The sequence below is a fragment of the Somniosus microcephalus genome, chromosome 9 (genome assembly GCF_052327205.1).
Source record: "Somniosus microcephalus isolate GS21.2 chromosome 9, FLI_Smic_1.0, whole genome shotgun sequence".
Taxonomy (NCBI): domain Eukaryota; kingdom Metazoa; phylum Chordata; class Chondrichthyes; order Squaliformes; family Somniosidae; genus Somniosus; species Somniosus microcephalus.
The window spans coordinates 150,819,244-150,840,464 of NC_140995.1; the positions used below are offsets into that span (position 1 = coordinate 150,819,244).

Consider the following 21,221-nt stretch of genomic DNA (forward strand, 5'->3'; position numbering starts at 1 on the left):
ATCTTCACCCAATTGACAGGTTTTTAGTCTGAGGAAAAAATGTAATAAACACACTAGTCAATATAGATTAAACTGAATATATGTGGGTTATTTCCTAATAGGATGTTAGCAGAGAGTAACATTTTGGCATCAATTCTCCCCAGTCACTGTCTCAGGAGTCCCGAGTGCATCTCACTCTCCAACCAGTATTCGGTTCAGAGTACTGGTGAGGGCGATGGTTCCTCTGGGGAGTACAGCCAAAGCCAAGTTCGCGGTACCACGGGTAGCTCAGCTGAACAGGGTGGGAAAGAAGAAGAGTGGGAGAGCAATATTGGCAGGGGATTAGATAGTTAGGGGAGCAGACAGGTGTTTCTCCGGCCGCAGACGTGACTCCAGGATGGTATGTTGCCTCCCTGGTGCCAGGGTCAAGGATGTAACTGAGTGGCTGCACAACATTCTGAGGTGGCGGGGGGGCGGGGGAAACAGTCGGAGGTTGTGGCCCATATTGGTACCAACGCCATAGGTAGAAAGAGGGATGAGATCCTGCAGGCAGATTTTAGGGAGCTCGGAAAGAGATTAAAAAGCAGGACCGTAGAAGGTAGTATTCTCTGGATTACTCCCGGTGCCACACGCAAGTGAGTATAGAAATAGAAGGATAGAGCAGATGAATGCGTGGCTGGAGAGATGGTGCAGGAGGGAGGGCTTCAGATTCCTGGGGAATTGGGGCCAGTTCTGGGGGAGGTGGGGCCTGTACAGGCCGGACGGGTTGCACCTCAACAGGGCCGGAACCAATATCCTCGCGGGGAGGTTTGCTAGTGCTGTTGGGGAGGGTTTAAACTAATTTGGCAGGGGGATGGGCACCAGGGTGTAACATTAGAAAGGGGAAATAAAGTGCTCAAAGGATTGGGAGAGGCAGAGAGCACTAAAGAAATAGTAAGGTATTAGGTGGGGTCCAACTAAGAGAATACAGGACGGTCTAAGATGGGTTTACAGTGTATGTATGTGAACGCACGAAGTGCAGTAAACAAGGTAAGTGAGCTGCAGGCACAAATAGCCAGATGGGAATATGATGTTGTGGCAATAACTGAGACCTGGCTCAAAAAAGGGCAGGATTGGGTATTAAATATTCCTGGTTAGGTGGTGTTCAGGAAAGATAGAGAAGGAAAGATTGGAGGTGGTGTGGCAGTATTGGTTAAGGAGAATATTACAGTGCTGGAGCGGGAGGATGTCCTGGAGGGGTCAAGGACAGAATCTATATGGCTAGAGTTAAGAAATAATAGAGGTGCCATTACACTACTAGGTGTATTCTATAGACCACCAAATAGTGGGAAAGACATGGAGGAGCAAATTTGCAGAGAAATTACAGAGAGGTGCAAGAACTATAGAGTAGTAATAATGGGGGACTTCAACTATCCTAATATAGACTGGGGTAGTAATAACGTAAAGGGCAGACAAGGGGAAGAATTTTTGAATTATGTTCAGGAGAACTTTTTTGATCAGTATGTTTCCAGCCCGATGAGGGAGGAGGCATTGCTGGATCTGGTTCTGGGGAATGAGGTAGGTCAAGTGAAGCAAGTGTCAGTAGGTAAACATTTAGGGAACAGTGATCATAGCATCATAAGGTTTAGATTAGCTATGGAAAAGGACAGGGAGCAATCTAGAGTAAGAATGTTTAACTGGGGGGAAGGCCAATTTCAGTGGGATGAAAACGGATCTGGCCTGGGTAAACTGGAATCAAAGATTGGTAGGCAAAACTGTAGTGGAACAATGGGCTGCCTTTAAAGAGGAAATAGTTTGGGTATAGTCGAGGTACATTCCCACGAGGGGGAAAGGTAGGGCAACTAAAGTCAGAGCTCCCTGGATGATGAAACAGATAACCAATATGATGAAGCAGAAAAAGAGTGCGTATGACAGATGTTATGTTGCAAATACATCTGAGAATCAGGCTAAATATAGAAAGGTCAGAGGAGAAGTGAAAAAGAAAATAAGAGGGGCAAAGAGAGGGTATGAGAATAGAATGGCAGCCAACATAAAAGGTAATCCAAAAGTCCTCTATAGGTATATAAATAGTAAAAGGGTAGTAAGAGGAGGGGTGGGGCCGATTAGGGACCAAAAAGGAGACCTATGCATGGAAGCAGAGGGTATGGCTGAGGTACTAAAATGAGTACTTTGCATCTGTCTTCACCAAGGAAGAGGATGCTGCCATAGATGTAGTGAAGGAGGTGGTAGTGGAAACACTTGATAGTATGAAAATTGATAAAGAGGTATTAGAAAGGCAGGCTGTACTTAAAGTAGATAAGTCACCAGGAGCAGATGGGATGCATCTTAGGAAGATGAGGGAATTAAAGGTGGAAATCGCGGAGGTACTGGCCATAATATTCCAATCCTCCATAGATATGGGGGTAGTGCCAGAGGACTGGAGAATTGCAAATGTTACACCATTGTTCAAAAAAAGGGTGTAAAGATAAACCCAGCAACTACAGGCCAGTCAGTTTCACCTTGGTAGTGGGGAAGCTTTTAGAAACAGTAATCAGGGACAAAATTAACAAGTCACTTGGATGGGTGTGGATTAATTAAGGAAAACCAGCACAGATTTTTTAAAGGCAAATCGTGTTTAACCAACTTGATAGAGTTTTTTGATGAGGTAACAGAGAGGGTTGATGAGGGTAATGCAGTTGATGTAGTGTACATGGATTTCCAAAAGACGTTCAACAAAGTGCCACATAATAGGCTCGCCAGCAAAGTTGAAGCCCATGGAATAAAGGGGACACTGGCAGCATGAATACAAAATTGGCTAAGTGACAGGAAACAGTAGTGGTGAACGGTTGTTTTTCGAACTGGAGGAACTGACTGGAGTGGTGTTCCTCAGGGGTCAGTTCTAGGACCACTGCTTTTCTTGATATATATTAATGATTTGGACGAGGGTGTACAGGGCACAATTTCAAAATTTGCAGATGACACAAAACTTGGAAGTATAGTGAAGTGAGGAGGAGAGTGATAGACTTCAGGAAGACAAATAGGCTGGTGAAATGGGCGGACATGTGGCAGATGAAGTTTAACGCAGAAAAGTGGAAAGTGATACATTTTGGTAGAAAGCATGAGGAGAGGTCATATAAACTAAGTGGTACAATCCTAAAGGGGGTGCACGAACAGAGAGACCTGGGGGTATATGTACACAAATCGTTGAAGGCGGCAGGGCAGGTTGAGAAAGCAGTTAAAAAAAGCTTACAAGATCCTGGGCTTCATAAATAGAGGTATAGAGTACAAAAGTATGGAAATTATGATGAACCTGTATAAAACACTGGTTCGGCCACAACTGGAGTACTGTGTCCAATTCTGGGCACCGCCCTTTAGGAAGGATGTGAAGGCCTTAGAGAAGGTGCAAAAAAGATTTACGAGAATGATTCCAGGAATGAGGGACTTCAGTTACGTTGATAGATCGGTGAAGCTGGGGTTATTCTCTTTGGAGCAGAGAAGATTGAGAGGAGATTTGATAGAGGTGTTCAAAATCATGAGGGATCTGGACAGAGTAGATAGAGAGAAACTGTTCCCATTGGCAGGAGGGTCGAGAACCAGAGCACACAGATTTAAGATGATTGGCAAACGAACCAAAGGCGACGCAAGGGAAAACTATTTTATGCAATGAGTTGGTTAAGATCTGGAATGCACTGCCTGAAAGGGTGGTGGAGGCAGACTCAATCTCATCTTTCAAAAGGGAATTGGATAAGTATCTGAAGGAAAAAAAATTGCAGGGCTACAGGGAAAGGGCAGGGGAGTGGGATTAGCTGAGAGTCGGCACAGGCTTGACGGCCCGAATAGCCTTCTGTAACCATTCTATGATTCTAATCACGCTCTACTGAAGATCCGCTACTGGTGTGGCAAAGAGGGAGATTTAGGCGGAGAGTCAATGGACCATTTCATCATAGAGGACAGTACAGCCTGATTCTGCCCTCACCTGATGTCTATCAAAAAATATAATTTAAGAAAAATGCCCCTTTATTCACTAGGCTAAGGAGATAATAGCCAGGGTGGAGGGTTCTAGATTTGGCCCATCTCATGTCATCCATCCAGAAAGATCCTACATCTCCCCCAGCTTCCCAATTGCAGTTTGTTGTTAAATGTCCTTGTTTCTGTGCTGTAAATGATTCCAGGGTTTTCGCTTCTAGTCAGTTAGGGAGTCCATTCTATGTATTGATCACTCTGTGTAAAGCAGAACTTCTAGCTGGTGCAAAGGAAAAGCACCATGGTGGCAGACAGTAGACACATCATCACCTTTTTCATTAGGAATTATTTATGTGCATCACTGGCTGCATTTGCAAAGTTTCATCGGAGAGGTGCCCAACAGAATTGTGCACTTTTATTGAAGGGAACAAGCTCAAGTTATTTTTCAGTGATAAAGAAACAGCTTATGGCTGTTCATGAAAAAAAGATTCAGGGCATGTGTAATGTCTCGGGAAGTTCTAAAAGGGCTTAAATGGTGTTTCAACATCTGCCTCCTCTGACTCACCCAGCAGCTAGTCTTCTGTGAGAACTGTCCTGCTGCTCCTCCAGCTAGAGATCTGACTCAGTGGGCAAGTTATGAAGAATGGAGCACATAATGCTGATCGAGAGTTTTGCTGATGAACATTGACTGGTCGAGGCATTGGAAGCGCTGCTCAAGGATGTCAATTGTGTTTTCTATGACTGCTCTGGTAGAAGCATAGGACTCAATGTCCTGTATTTTCCGATCCCTACGGATGTGTACGGGCTGTGTACACACCCGCAGGGACATCGGAAATGTCGGTTTCAGGCATGCGAAGTGCATGTGCTGAAAACCGGAATTTCCGATCTGTCAAGAATCCTGTTGACTGATCAGCTGCCTGTCCTGGATGAGGGCCTCTGTGGGTGGAGAGTTCCGCTTTCTGCAGAACCTCCGCCCACTGAAAACCCTTAGAAATCTTAAGAGTTTAAAAAAGTTAAAAAAATTGTTTTCAATTATTTATAATTTAAAAATGTAAGTTTATTTTTAGCCCCGTAAAAAACTTTAATTATTTTTTACAAAAAATTACATTTATTTAAAATATTTAATTTAATGTCATTTTAACTCATTTTAAAAACGTGATGGTTTTTAAAAAAAATATTTAATGTTTTAGTGTCTTTTTTCAATGGTCCCCATTCATACTTTTGACAGTTCTATCTGTCAAAAGTATGAAGGGGTATATCCTTCTCTCATTGGCTGGCCTGGCTCACGTGATCCCAGGGATGTTTGCGAACTGCCTGCGCCCCTGGGATACGTGGGCCTTGCGCAGTTCGACTGTGGACAGGCCCAGGATCGGAAGTGTCTGGACCTTGGGAGCCCTCAGGTAAGTGGGTAGATTTTTTTTCCGATAGGAGGCATCTGCACACAGGAAGCCTCCTATCGGAAACTACGGGCCATTATATAGTGACAGTGAGTATATACAAGCTGCAGACTGATGGAATAGAAGCCCTCCTGGTTCATATAGGGGGCACTTCTTTCAGGAGGAGCATGAAGGGTTACATGAATGCCACTGACTACCTCCTGGACTCTCAAATGTTGAAGCCTGTTGCTCCCAGAGTTACGTATTGGTTCACTCTTTTGAACAATGCAACAACAACTTATATTTATATATCACCTTTAATGTAGTAAAACATCCCAAGGAGCTTCACAGAAGTGTTATAAAATTTGACACAGAGCCACATAAGGAAAAATTAGGGCAGATGACCAAAAGCTTGGTCAAAGAGGTAGGTTTTAAGGAGCATCTTAAAGGAGGAAAGAGAGGCAGAGGGGTTTGGGAAGGGAATTCCAGAGCTTAGGGTCTAGGCAGCTGAAGGCACGGCCACCGATGTTTGAACAATTAAAGTCAGGGATGCTCACAAAGGCAGAATTAGAGGAGCGCGGATATCTCGGTGTGGGGGGGGCGGGTAGTTTGGGACTGGAGGTGATTATTGAGATAGGGAGGGGCGAGGCCATGGAGGGAACTGAAAACAAGAATTAGATTTTTTAAATCGAGGCGTTCCTTAATCAGATGCTAATGTAGGTCAGCGAGCACAGGGATGATGGGTAAACAGGACTTGGTGCGAGTTAGGACACGGGCAGCTGAGTTTTGGATGACCTCGTTTATATAGGGGAGAATGTGGGAGGCCAGCCAGGAATGTGTTGGAATAGTCAAGTCTAGAGGTAACAAAGGCATGGATGAGGGTTTCAGCAGCAGATGAGCTGAGGCAGGGACAGAGACAGGCGATGTTATAGAGGTGGAAATAGGCTGTCTTAGTTATGGTGCAGATGTGGTTGGAAGCTCATTTCAGGGTCAAATATGACACCAAGGTTGCGAACCGTCTGGTTCAGCCTCAGACAGATGCTAGGAAGCGGGTGGGAGTTGGTGGCTAGGGAACGGAGTTTATGGCGGGGACCAAATACAATGGCTTCGGTCTTTCCAATATTTAGTTGGAGAAAATTTCTGCTCATCCAGTACTGGATGTCAGACAAGCAGTCTGACCACTTATAGACAATGGAGGGTATGAGAGAAGTGGTGGTGAGCTGGTGCTGGGTGTCGTCAGCATGCATGTGGAAACTGACACTGTTTTCGGAGGACGTCGCCCAGGGGCAGTATGTAGATGAGAAATAGGAGGGGGACAATGATAGATCCTTGGGGGACACCAGAGGTAACGATGCAGGAGTGGGAAGAGAAGCCATTGCAGCCAGCTTCTTTATGCAACAAAGCCACAGCAGACTGACTTGATATTGCCAATATCCCCAACTGCCCCCTTGATAGACCCTGTGGCAAAGATATTTACTGCAGTGGCTACCTTCACCATCACTTGCGTACATGCCATTGAGCATGGCTACAGGTCTTCCTACAGTAGATGCTCATCTTCCTCAAAATATAAGACTATTCCAAATGGTACACCCATAGCGCAAAAGGAACACTGGGCAACAACTAATACCCAGGACCTCCTGGTACCATAGTAATTTACAGCACAGAAGGAGGCCATTCTCCATACTATGTTTCTGCCTGCTCTTTTCTAGAGCAATCCAATACTAATCCCAATGCCCACGCTTTCCCTGTAGCCTTGTACCTTTCTCTATTTTTGACTTGTCTAGAATGCTCCCTCTCCAGACAACAGCTGGATTCCCAGAAAATTTTAAAAAAGTGAACAGCAAATTTACTGGTAATTTTCAACTTCTCCCTTTAAATCAGCCAATCACTGAAGTACAACACAGTAACTAGGAAGGCCAGCTTTTTACAGGGGGAGTTTGCCCCTCATCAGCAACCAATGGAAGCAAGTCACAGGCCCAATTGGCATACTTTGATGTTGATTTATTTATATAATTTAAAATTACTGCACCCCCCTTCTGGTGTAATGGATTACAGTGTGCATGAAACATTACATTGATGTCTGGGCACAATGTGTAGCAGGTGTCTGACCTTTCTTTCTCCACGAGTACCTGTCATTTAGGTGCATTCCAGGTTCAGTTCAGAGGGAAATCATTTGTCTGGAATTCACAGTACAGTGAACACTTAGAAAAGCATGGGATAATCAGAGCTGGTCAGCATGGATTTGTAGATAGCAGGTTGTGGTTTGACCAATTTAAGAGATATTTGAGTAATTTACATTGCGTAATGCAGTGGATGCTATAATGCAGTGGATGCTATAAATATATGTATTTCCAGAAGGCGTTTCATAAAATGCCAAATAAGGCAGCAACAAGGAAGAAAAAAAGAATTGCATTTACAGTACATAGTGCCTTTCACAGCCTCCAGAAGTCCCAAAGCGTTTTACAGCCAATTAAGTACTTTTTGAAGTGTAGTCACTGTTGTAATGTAGGAAACAAGACAGCCAATTTGCATACAGCAAGCTCCCATAAACAACAATGTGATAATGACCAGATAATCTGTTTTTTAACAATGCAGATTGAGGGATATATGTTGGCCAAGAAACTGGGAATAACTCCCCTGCTCTTCTTCGATATAGTGCCATGGGATTTTTCACATCCATCCAAGAGGGTAGATGGGGCCTTGGTTTAACGTCTCATCCGAAAGACAGTGCAGCACTCCCTCAGCACTGCACTGGAGTGTCAGCCTAGATTTTTGTGCTCAAGTCTCTGGAGTGGGACTTGAACCCACAACCTTCTGACTCAGAGGCGAGAGTGCAGAGCCACAGCTGACACTTAGTGGATACATGGATAGAGGGATGTTAAGGGGCAGAAGGGAAGACTAGGTATAAATTAATGTTTTCAATTTGGCAGGAGGTAGGCTGGGACATTTGGTTTACATTTTATAAAGAGAACATAGACAGATTAGCAGGGTGGACAAAAAGTTGGAATAATGTATAAAATAACATGAAAGGCATGCTGACCTCAGAGCCAAATTCCTGATATATATTATCAGCATGCAACACTGTGCTGGGAGCACAAATTCATAAAATGTTAAGTACTGTAGAAGCATTTTATGTGCTGGTGCCAGGACCACAGCTTCAACCCATTGCAGTGTGGCAATAACTGCAATTTTATCATATCTAAAACTGTTGCCAGATCAAGGACTCATTTCACATTGCTGCTATTTCTGCTCAACATCTACCTCTGGTGGCAACAGTAGTTGGGGAGCTTCATGCAACGTCCCAGGATATGGAATGTGCCAGGAAAATGCAACCTTTTAATCCTCAGGTTGGCCCCATGCAGAAGCTGAATTTCATTCTGAACAAATTGAAATTAGAACCCTGTGAAGTAATAACTCTTACGAGATTAATTTTCTTCACTCAAGACTACTGCTTTGCTAGCCTTCAACTTGGCTAGCCTTCAACTTGGCATAGATTGTGCTAGTGAATTAGTAAGCTCCATGCGTAGGTTTCAGACAAACCTAATCTTATTACATATGCAGATAATTAAGTTCTCAGACTACATCTGTTCTTTCTGCCAAGAATCTGAATTTCTGTTGTCAAAAGAAATCGCAGTAATGAAATTTTATCCCTCGGGTCATTATGAGCTCAGTTCTACCCTCCCAGAAGATGCAATCTGTGACACCCTGGTTGCCAGTGCTGCGGGGTCCACCCTTCTGAATTCTAGAGCACTATAGCAAATAACTACAGTGAAAACCTGTTTGAAAGTTGCCTCTAAAAAAAACACTTAAGGTGGATCTTGGTGTCTCTAGAAGAAGCACCATCACCTTATTTTCTTCATACTCCTGCCACTGATACTAGAGCTCCTGTTGGCAGGATATCTGTAAAGTAAAAAGAATATCTATAGATATATACACAAAGCATTGAGCTTTCAGACAGGAAGGGCAAAAGATCGATGTCAGGGTGCATAGGAACAATAATCATGATCATTGTCTTCAATTACTGGTTATTAAAATGGTGTGAATGGGAAGTAATTAGTTTTGTAGGGACTGGTGAGCTCAAGAAGAACAGTGCAAGGAAAGAATGGGCTACACATAACCAGATGGGGCATCTGAGCTCTTAGCACAAAACATGCAAATAATAACTGGGACTAACTTAGACTGGGTTTGAAGGTGAAAGGGGGTGATACTTTGGTGAACAAAATGGAAAAAATAGTTGGCTCAGAAATCCTGTGAGCAAGCAATTCTGGTCATTCTACTGCAATAACACTTACTGATGACCTCCACTGCTGGCCCTACCAGAGTTTGCAAGGTCAGGAAGAGGCCATACCATTAGCATACCAATGCCTGTGCCATTAGGGGCACATTTAGAATGCCTGCCTGCCCCAGCAACACCCTTTGCCAATATCTTTTTCCTTTTTGGCCCCACTTCCACCTTTTAGCGGCCAACATGCTTGGTGAGAACGGGTTACCGTCAAGGATACAGTTATCTGTCCTCCCTCCCTACAGCTGGACACCTGGCATTCCTACCACCCAGTGCTATGGTATAAATGATAGAGAATATATTATATGGTGTCATATTGTCATTTGCATCTAATTAAAATATGCCTGATTATATTTGATTGGATGTATTGAGGAAGATTTTCCTGTTATTGTGACTGGGCATGTTAAATTGCCTGAGCGCAGCCCAGAGAGAAAACCAGGCAGCGAGGATTGCACACCTTTAACAGAGCCTGCCCAATTTTCTTCCTGTAGGGAGATAAATGCAAGAAACTACTCTGAAGAAAACAAAAACCTCCAAAACATGTAAGAAAGGCAGTCAACAGGACAAAGAGTGGACTAGAAATGAGCACAGCCCTTGTGGAAGCTAAATGCAACAGTATGAAATTCATCCAGTATTGGAACAGCAAAAGGATTATCAAAGAAGAATCGAGATCCCTTAGGATGAAAGCTGAGTTGAAACTGAGGAGGTTTCCACCTCGTTGCCTGACAACCACTTAATCTTCCAAGGACTATCATCCTTGGAAGCAGTTAATTAGGGTTTTTTGGTGTTGAGTTGACTCTGGCGATGGAAGCTCAGAACCAAGTCAATCCTCTGCAGCAGACTCAGTAATCAGACACCTGAACAGACAGGCCCGTAATACTCTAGGTTAATGATTAAACACCCAGCCTGGCTCACGACTGGAACATCAAGGGGTAGATCTGTTACTGCAGCCTGGGATTCTTCCCACTCAGCTCCAGATAACCCTGTAAGCAAGTACCCCAACAGGTAGGCTGATTTCAGAATACAAGCAAGTGGGAAGCAGCTCCGGTAGGCTGCACGATTTTAGCTGATTAAACTTTAGTAGTATGCCTGGCAACATTCGTAGGTTCCGAAACCCTGACTCTGCCAACCTGTATCTTTGCTTTCTGTACTTGGGTAAGTAGGACACGTCTCTATGGGAGAGAGCACACTATATTGAGCAAACAGAAACTCTACACATAGGTGTAAATCTCAATAATTTGATTTGGAGACTCAAACATGGTATTATTTCCATGTGCATTAAACACCTGGCTGACTTAAAAATGTCAAAGAATATTAACATACAAAATGATTACTTCCTGGAAGTATCCATTAGAAAAGACAATAGCAGCAGGTCACCAATTGTGGGAAGCTCTACAACTAAATTTAATGGCCTGTATTTTCCAATCGGACGCTTCCTGCATGCGGAGGCCTCTGATCTGGAAAAAATCTACGCCCTTACCCGAGGGCTCCAGAGGTCTGGCCATTTCTGTTCCTGGGCCTCTGCTCTATGAAATGCACAGGGCCCAGGTATCCCAGGGGCGCATGCGGTAGCGAGTTCCACATTCTAACCACTCTCTGGGTTAAGAAGTTTCTCCTGAATTCTCTATTGGATTTATTAGTGACAATCTTATAGTTATGGCCCCTAGTTCTGGTCTCCCCCACAAGTGGAAACATCTTCTTTACATCTACCCTATCAATCATAATCTTAAGGATCTCTATCAGGTCATCCCTCAGTTTTGTCTTTTCTAGAGAAAAAAAGCCCCAGCCTGTTCAATCTTTCATGATAGGTATAACCTTTCAGTTCTAGCATCATCCTAGTAAATCTTTTTTGCACCTTCTCCAGTGCCTCTATATCCTTTAATTTATGTTGCACCTTCCCCAGTTTGTGTTTCTCTCCCTCCCCAGTTTGTGTGTGTCTCTCTCCCTCCCCATTTGTGTTTCTCTTGCTCTCTCTCCCTCCCCCCACATTTGTGTTTCTCTCTCAGTTTGTGTTTTTTCTCTCTCCCCCCAGTTTGTTGTTCTCTCTCACTTTTTGTTTTATTCTCTCTCCCCCCCAGTTTGTGTTTCTCTTCTCCCAGTTTGTGTTTTTCTCCTCTCTCCCCCCCCACCCCCGTTTGCGTTTTTCTCTTTTTTTCTCTCTCTCCCCCCAGTTTGTGTTTCTCTCTCTCTCACCCCCCGCCCCAGTTGCTCTCGCTGGACTCAGTTTCCAGGCAATTATTGTTGGCCCCGATGCCACCATCCTCACAACCAGCAATGAAGCGGGATGTTTCCAAATACTGGGGAGGCCAGCAGGACTCGGACAATGGGGTTTGGTTGCAAACCATGAAAGCCAGTGTACTGCGCATGCCCGAACCGTGCATATAAGGACCTTTTCGCCTGGGTAATCGGCAGCAGCACCCAGGAGACGAATTGCCCATCCGGTAGACTCCTGCCCAGAGTGGGAAGGTTTGGAACCCTAGCCCAAGGAAACAACATTAAGGTACATAATTTGAAATTTGTAATTACATAAAAAAAAAGACTTGCCTATTATATAGCACCTTTCATGACCTAAGGACCTCCCAAAGTGTTTTATAACCAATGAAGTACTTTTGAAGTGTAATCACTGTAGTAATGTAAAAAAACACGGCAACTAATTTGTGCACAGCAAGGTCCCAAAAACAACATTGGGCCGGATTTTCTGACCTCCACGGGTGCATACAAGGTGTGTAGGCACCTGTAGGGGCTGCGCAAGTGCCGGCTTCAGGCATGCAAAGCGCATGCGCTAAAACCTGGCACTTACAATCGGTCAAGAATTCTCTTGACAGATCATCCACATGCTCAAGAAAAGTGCCTCTGTGGGTGGAGGGTTGCGCTTTTTGCACAACTTCCAGCTGCTGAATGACTGTCAAATTCTTACGCCGGGTAAAAGCAGGTGCAAGGCCTGCTTTTACCAGCATAAGAGTTTAAAATAACATAAAATAAATGTTTCAATCATTTAAACATTAAAAAACCCTGTGCAATAAGGCAAGGTTATTTTTAGCCCCTTTAAAACATTCACATTTATTTTTCAAAAAATTTAATTTGTGTTTAAAATATTTAATTAAATGGCATTTTCATTAATTTTATATATGTAATGGCTTTTCTTTATTTATTTCAGTGTGTTGGTGCATTTTTGCAGTCATCCCCATTCATACTTTTGACATTTCTGTGCGTATAGACCCGTCAAAAGTATGAAGGGGGATTCCCTTCTTCCATTGGTGCGCCTGGCCCACGTAATCCCAGGGGCGTTTGCGAACCACATGCGCCCCTGGGATACCTGGGCCTCTGCGCATTTCGAAGAGGAGAGGCCCAGGATCGGAAGCCTCGGGATCTACGGTACGAGCAGGTTAAGTTCGTAGATTTTTTTCCGATCGGAGGCATCCGCCCACAGGCAGCCTCCAATCGTAAATTCAGGGCCAATGAGATAAATGACCAGATTATTTTTTTTATTTTAAAAAGCGAAGTTGGTTTAGGGATGGATACCGGCCAGGACACAGGGGAAATCTCCCACTGCTCTTCTTTGAAATAGTGCCATGGGATCTTTTATGTCCACCTGAGGGGGCAGACAGGACCTTAGGTAACGTCTCATCGAAGGACGGCAACCTCAGACAGTGCAGTACTCCCTCAGTACTTGCACTGAAGTGTCTGCCTAGATTTTGGATTTAAACCCACAACCTTCTGACTCAGAGGCAAGAGTGCTACCAACTGAGCCATGGCTAACAGCCATACCTAAAATGGTACAATTTTAAAGCTGGTGCAGGAACAGAGACCTGGGGATTTACATATACAGATCTTTGAAAGTGGCAGGACAAGTTGATAAGGCTGTTAAATAAGCATAGGGGATCCTTGGTTTTATAAATAGAGGCATAGGGCTGGATTTTGTCAACGGGGAGCTTTTGGAGGCGGGACTCCCACTTGTTGGGTTTTAGTCCCGCCTCCATCGACTTGTGGCCAACCAATGCTATTTTCTCTTGATTGACCTTGTTAAGCCCGCCCAGCGGGCACAGCAGGCCAATTAAGGGAAAGCCAGTTACAGGTGATGTCAGCGATTGACATTTCATCTGTCAAGAGCTTTTGATAGATGAAATGTCATCGTTTGACAGCACTGTGAAGCTGTCAAACACTGACAATCTGTCTTCTAAGTTGTGTCTTTACTCAATTAGAAAGCCTTCCTGACCAGAAAGCAGAAGGCTGCAGCTTTTGACAGTTCAGCGGCCATTCTGCTTTCTGTGCCGGTGAGCTGAGGGACTCCCGAGACCTGAAGGGAGGAAGCCTGCAGGAAGAAGTAAAGGTAAGAAAAACTTATTAAAACACTTTACACACACCTCACACACTTACCTCTGCACACATGCACCCACTCCTCAGCTGCACACCGGACACCTCGGCCCCGCTGATCCCCGCAGACCGATGGCCCGCCTCACTGACCCTGGCGAGGTTCGTTGCCATCGGGAAGCCCACACTTCAGGGCTCAAAATAGGGATTAGCCAAAAAACTGCCTAACTACCTGTTAACAGGTAGTTAATTGGTATTAATCCCCTTCCCACCGTGAGGAGGCGGGACCCGGCGCGTGTTGGCTACCTGCCTCCTGGCAAGATGGCATGGAGTCGGGTTGGGGGCGGGTTGGGTACCTGCCCCCAAATTCTGCCATTTTCCCGGCAGTCCCGCCTCCAAACCCGCCTCCCCAGGGCTGGCAAAATCCAGCCCTATATAGAGTACAAAAGCAAGGAAGTTATGCTAAACCTTTATAAAATCACTGGTTAGGCCTCAGCTGGAGTCATTGGGCTCAAATCGCCAAGCCCCGTGGAGGCAGATTTGGAGGCGGGAGTGGGGGGAAAATTGCAGAATCGGGATGCACAAACCCTTCCTGCCCCCAACCCGCCTCCATGCCTGTTTCCCAGGAGGTGGGTACCCAACCTGTGCTGGGAGCTGCCTCCCCAAGGCGGGAAGGGGATTAATGCCAATTAACTGCCTGTTAACAGGTATGGTGTGGAGATGCCGGAGTTGGACTGGGGTGGACAAATGTAAGAAGTCACACAACACCAGGTTATAGTCCAACAGTTTTATTTGAAATCACAAGCTTTCGGAGCGCTGCTCCTTCGTCAGGTGAAGTGGAGAAATGCATAAAAACACAGCTTATATAGTCAGAGAATAATGTCAGATGTTTACAGGTAATCTTTCCAACTGCCATTTATCACACCTCAGCAGAGAGATAATCACAGCAATCAAAGGTGTGAATGGTTTCCAAACAGGTCAGTCAGGAAAACATTACATCAAAGAACAATGAGGTGGGGTCACAAGGGGTCAAATATTGCAGATGCTGGGGTCTGTATGAAAAACAAAAAAAGACAAAAAACATTTTTTTTTGCTGGAAATCACAGCAGGTCCAGCCGCATCTGTGTAGAGAGAACAAGCCAATGTCGACTCGAGTCTGGATGACCCTGCGTCAGGTGGGGTTACATGTAGCGTGACATGAACCCAAGATCTCGGTTGAGGCCGTCCTCATGGGTGCGGAACTTGGCTATCAGTTTCTGCTCGACGATTTTGCGTTGTCGTGTGTCTCGAAGGCCGCCTTGGAGAATGCTTACCTGAAGATCGGAGGCTGAATGTCCTTGACTGCTGAAGTGTTCCCCGACTGGGAGGGAACACTCCTGCCTGGTGATTGTTGCGCGGTGTCCGTTCATCCGTTGTCGCAGTGTCTGCATGGTCTCGCCGATGTACCATGCTCCGGGGCATCCTTTCCTGCAACGTATGAGGTAGACAACGTTGGCTGAGTCACATGAGTATATACCATGTACCTGGTGGGTGGTGTCGTCACGTGTGATGATGGTATCTGTGTTGATGATCTGGCATGTCTTGCAGAGGTTGCTGTGGCAGGGTTGTGTGGTGTCGTGGTCGCTGTTCTCCTGAAAGCTGGGTAATTTGCTGCAAACAATGGCCTGTTTGAGGTTAGGCGGTTGTTTGAAAGCGAGTAGTGGAGGCGTGGGGATGCTCTTAGCGAGGTGTTCGTCATCATCGATGACATGTTGAAGGCTGCGAAGAACATGGCGTAGTTTCTCCGCTCCGGGGAAGTACTGGACGACGAAGGGTACTCTGTTGGCTGTGTCCTGTGTTTGTCTTCTGAGGAGGTCTATGCGATTTTTCGCTGTGGCCCGTCGGAACTGTCGATCGATGAGTCGAGTGTCATATCCCGTTCTTACAAGGGCATCTTTCAGTGTCTGTAGGTGTCCATCGCGTTCCTCCTCGTCTGAGCAGATCCTGTGTATTTGCAGGGCTTGTCCATAGGGGATGGCTTCTTTAACGTGGTTAGGGTGGAAGCTGGAGAAGTGAAGCATCGTGAGGTTGTCCGTGGGCTTGCGGTAGAGTGAAGTGCTGAGGTGTCCGTCTTTGATGGAGATTCGTGTGTCCAAGAATGAAACCGATTCTGAGGAGCAGTCCATGGTGAGTTTGATGGTGGGATGGAACTTGTTGATGTTGTCATGTAGTCTTTTCAGTGATTCTTCACCGTGGGTCCATAGGAAGAAAATGTCGTCGATGTATCTGGTGTGTAGCATTGGTTGGAGATCCTGTGCAGCGAAGAAGTCTTGCTCGAACTTGTGCATGAAGATGTTTGCGTATTGGGGTGCGAATTTGGTCCCCATGGCTGTTCCGTGGGGACCAAATTCGCACCACAATACGCAAACATCTTCATGCACAGACACTGAAAGACGCCCTTGTAAGAACGGGATATGACGCTCGACTTGTCGATCGACAGTTCCGATGGGCCACAGCGAAAAATCGCATAGACCTCCTCAGAAGACAAACATGGGACACAACCAACAGAGTACCCTTCGTCGTCCAGTACTTCCCCGGAGCAGAGAAACTACACCATGTTCTTCGCAGCCTTCAACATGTCATCGATGACGACGAACACCTCGCTAAGGCCATCCCCACACCTCCACTACTCGCTTTCAAACAGCCTCCTAACCTCAAACAGACCATCGTTTGCAGCAAATTACCCAGCTTTCAGGAGAACAGTGACCACGACACCACACAACCCTGCCACAGCAACCTCTGCAAGACATGCCAGATCATCAACACAGATACCATCATCACACGTGACGACACCACCCACCAGGTACATGGTACATACTCATGTGACTCGGCCAACGTTGTCTACCACATATGTTGCAGGAAAGGATGCCCTGGAGCATGGTACATCGGCGAGACCATGCAGACACTGCGACAACGGTTGAACGGACACCGCGCAACAATCGCCAGGCAGGAGTGTTCCCTCCCAGTCGGGGAACACTTCAGCAGTCAAGGACATTCAGCCTCCGATCTTCGGGTAAGCATTCTCCAAGGCGGCCTTCGAGACACACGACAACGCAAAATCGTAGAGCAGAAACTGATAGCCAAGCTCCGCACCCATGAGGACGGCCTCAACCGAGATCTTGGGTTCATGTCACACTACATGTAACCCCACCTGATGTAGAGTCATCCAGACTCGAGTCGACATTGGCTTGTTCTCTCTACACAGATGCGGCCGGACCTGCTGTGATTTCCAGCAAAAAAAAATGTTTTTTGTCTGTTTTTTTGTTTTTCATATAGACCCCAGCATCTGCAATATTTGACCCCTTGTGACCCCACCTCATTGTTCTTTGATGTAATGTTTTCCTGACTGCCCTGTTTGGAAACCATTCACACCTTTGATTGCTGTGATTATCTCTCTGCCGAGGTGTGATAAATGGCAGTTGGAAAGATTACCTGTAAACATCTGACATTATTCTCTGACTATATAAGCTGTGTCTTTATGCATTTCTCCACTTCACCTGACGAAGGAACAGTGCTCCAAAAGCTTGTGATTTCAAATAAAGCTGTTGGACTATAACCTGGTGTTGTGTGACTTCTTACATTTGTTAACAGGTAGTTAACAGGCAGTTTTTGGCCTAATCCCTATTTTTAGCCCTGAAGTGTGGGCTGCCCGATGGCTCCAAACCACACCAAGTTAGTGAGCCAGACCGTCGGGCTGAAGGGCTTGGAGGGTTCGAGATGTCTGGTGTTCAGGTGAGTGATGGGTGCATGAGTGCAGAGGTAAGTGTGTTTGGTGTGTGTATAAAGTGTTTAAATAAGTTTTACTTACCTTTACTTACTAATGCAGGCTTCCTTCCTTCAGGTCTTGGGAGTCCCTCATCTCACCGGCATAGAAAGCAGAATGGCTGCGAGCTGTCAAAAGTTGCAGCATTCTGCTTTCTGTTCTGGAGAGATTTCTAACTGAGTCTGTGGAGAAGGACTCAAGTTAGAAGTCAGATTGTCAGTGTTTGACAGCTTCACAGAGCTGTCAAACACTGATATTTCACCTGTCAAAAGCTCTTGACAGATGAAATGTCAATCCCTGACGTCACCTGTAACCGGGTGTCCCTTAATTGGCCTGCTGAGCCCGCTGGGCGGGCTTAACAAGGTCAATCAAGGGAAAATCGCGTGGGTTGGCCACAAATCGATGGAGGCGGGACTACAACCAAAAAGTGGGAGTCCCACCTCCATCACGTCCCCATTGACAAAATCCAGCCCATGGTGTCCAATTCTTGGCGCAACACTTTAGGAAGGATGTCAAGGCCTTGGAGAGGGTGCAGAGGCGATTTACCAGAATGACACCAGGGATGAGGGACTTTAGTTATGTAGAGAGACTAGAGAATCTGGGATTGTTCTCCTTCGAGCAGAAAAAGTTAAAGGGAGGAACATAGCAACAGGTTTGGGCCATTCAGCCACTCAAGACTATTCTGCTATTTAATTAGATCATAGCTGATCTGTATCTTAACTCCATCTACTCACCTTGGTTCCATAACCCTTAATACCCTTACCTAACAAAAATCAATCTCAGTTTTTAAATTTTCAATTGACCTAGCCTCAACAGCTTTTTGAGGCAGACTGTTCCAGATTTCCACTCTGGTGTGAAGAAGCCCTTCCTGACATCACCTCTGAATTGCATAGCTCTAATTTTAAGGTTATGCCCCTTTGTTCTGAACTCCCCCAGCAGAGGAAATTGTTTCTCCCTATCTATCCTATCAAATCCTTTAATTATCTTAAACACCGCAATTAGTTCACCCCTTAATCTTCTATACTCAAGGGAATACAAGCCTAATCTATTTAAACCTTTTAGCCCCGCTATCATGTTGGTGAATCTGTGCAGCACCACCTCCAAGGCCAATATATCCTTCCTGAGGTGTGGTTCCCAGAACTGAACACAGTACTCCAGATGGTATCCACTCCAGTAGCCTTTTAAGTTATTTTATGTACTTGTCCACTAGCATTTAGTGATTTCTGTACATGGGCCCCTTAACCTCTCGGCTCCTCCACAGTTCCGAACTTCTCACCATTTAGAAGATACTCTGATCTGGTTTTCTTAGGTCCAAAGTGGAGATCTAATAAAAGGTAATAAAAACAGAAAATGCTGGACATACTCAGCAGGTCAGGCAGCATCTGTGGAGGGAGAAACAGAGTTAACGTTTCAGGTCAATGACCCTTCATCAGAACTGGAAAAAGCTGGAGATGAAACAGGTTTTTAAGCAAGTGCAGGGGCAGGGAAAGGGGGGAGGGAAGGAAAGAACAAAAGGGAAGGTCTGTGATAGGATGGAAGGCAGGAGAAGTTAAGAGATATTACGCAAGATTAAGAGATGGTGCAAGGCAAAAGGAGATGGTAATAGGACAAGTTAAGAAACAAAAGATGGCTCTGGATGAAGTGTAAATGGCACTGGCAGAATGAAAGACAGCTGCCGTGTGGGAGAGAAAAAATATATATAAAACTAGCTGGGGGGAGCCCGGCTTTGCCAGGGCTGTTTTGGGCTGGGCGGTTTAAATCGAGTGCCAGGCTTTGGGCCCTGTCTGTGTCCCTCTGTGAATCTGCTGGCGGGCAACATTTCTACCTTTTAATACCTTGAAAGATGAAAGTGAAAGTACTTATAAAACGTTTTTGGTAAATCTTATGTTATTTTTAAAAGAGATACTAACTTTCAAAGTAGTTTGAGCTGGAAGCTGCAAGCACTGAAACAATGGCTGCCAGATCCCCGAGATGAAAACGATTAGTCCCGCCCACACACACACACACCGATTGGCCAACCATCAGGGGACTGTACTGTAGGATTGGTCAATCGTGACGGCACAGGATTGGTCGAACCTTGACGTCAGTCAATCAATGCTAGCAGATAGTGAGTTTAATGTTGAAGGTTTTTTGCATAAGGCGCGAACAATTTTCGTCCGACCGAAAAGTAAATACGCTTACCAGCGTCCCGGAAGCGTAAGCTTTCTTCGGAGGTAACGTGCGCGTAGGTACGCCATATAGCTTTCGAGCGCATAGCCGGACAGACGCACACCCGAGGACAGACAGACAGACAAAAGGACAGACAGATCGACCGCTTTATATATATATACTAGCTGGAGTGCCCGGCGGTGCCGAGGCTTTTTCGAGGGCATGTTGTTGTTGGAAGAGAGAGAGAGAGCGACTGGGGGGAAGAGAGAGAGCGACTGGGGGGAAGAGAGAGAGCGACTGGGGGGAAGAGAGTGCGGGGAGGGAGAGGGCGGGGAGGGGGAGGGCAGGGGAGGGGGGGAGGGGAGGGGGGAGGGCAGGGGGGGGAGGGGGGAGGGAGGGCGGGGAGGAGGGCGGGGAGGAGGGGGAGGGAGGGGAGGAGGGCGGGGGGGGCGGAGGGCGGGGAGGGGGGGCGGAGGGCGGGGGGGAGGACGGGGGGAGAGGAGGGGGGTGAGGAGGGGGGAGAGAGACAGAGGGAAGGAGAGAGAGAGGGCGAGTGGCCCGCAGCCGCAAATGGAGCCAAGCCCTGAGAACAGGCGTGAGGCGGCTTGAGGCTGAGAGACGGCCACGCCCGGTTGCCGGGGTAACCCTTCCCCCCCTTCCGAGCCCCCGTCCTCCCGAGCACCGGCCGCATCGCCCCCGGCCCGCACTCCACTCCCGAGAGCCCCGCTCTCCGAGCCCCGCCCGCCCCGCAGTCCCGAGAGCCCCGCTCTCCGAGCCTCACCCCGCCCCGCCCCGCACTCCCGAGAGCCCCGCCCGCCCCGCACGCCCGAGAGCCCCGCTCTCCGAGCCCCGCCCCCCCCGGCCGAGCCGGCTTGAAGTCCGCTGATTGCGGCTGTGCGAGACGGCCGGCGGGCCGGTTGCCGGGGTAACCCTTCCCGCTCACCAAGCCACGGCCGAGATCCGCACTCCCGAGAGCCCCGCCCCCCCCACCCGAGCCGAGCGTGGAACAGAGAGAGACGCCGCGTCTCAGCTGCTCCTGCTGCGCGCGCACCCTGACCCTCGTGGCTGACGCCGTTGCCCCGAGTAACGTGACACGGGGGGGGGGGGTGAGGAGCTTAGCAGAAGCCGTGGGAGAATTACCTAGGTCGGGCCTGGCTGGGCAAGAAACACCCAGGCTTTCAGGCCTAACAAAAACGGGGAAAGGTAGGAAAAAGAATCTTCAGGTTAGAGAAAATATTTACAAATGAATTAAGTTTTTTTTAAAACAATTTAATAAATTCAATTTTATTTTGCTGGAAATGTATATTTGAAAAGAAAGACGCAGAAAGCAGGAAAAAGAATGGAAGCAAGATGGCGGCTTTTCACCTCGGTTCAGAACGAT

General features: G+C 46.6%; 1 protein-coding gene across 4 annotated transcripts in view; it reads right to left on the reverse strand.

Moving 5' to 3' along the window:
* The window catches only part of LOC147112772 (amine sulfotransferase-like), an 86,273-nt gene that overhangs the window by 49,034 nt on the left and 16,018 nt on the right, over nucleotides 1-21,221 (reverse strand). The window lies entirely within an intron of this gene.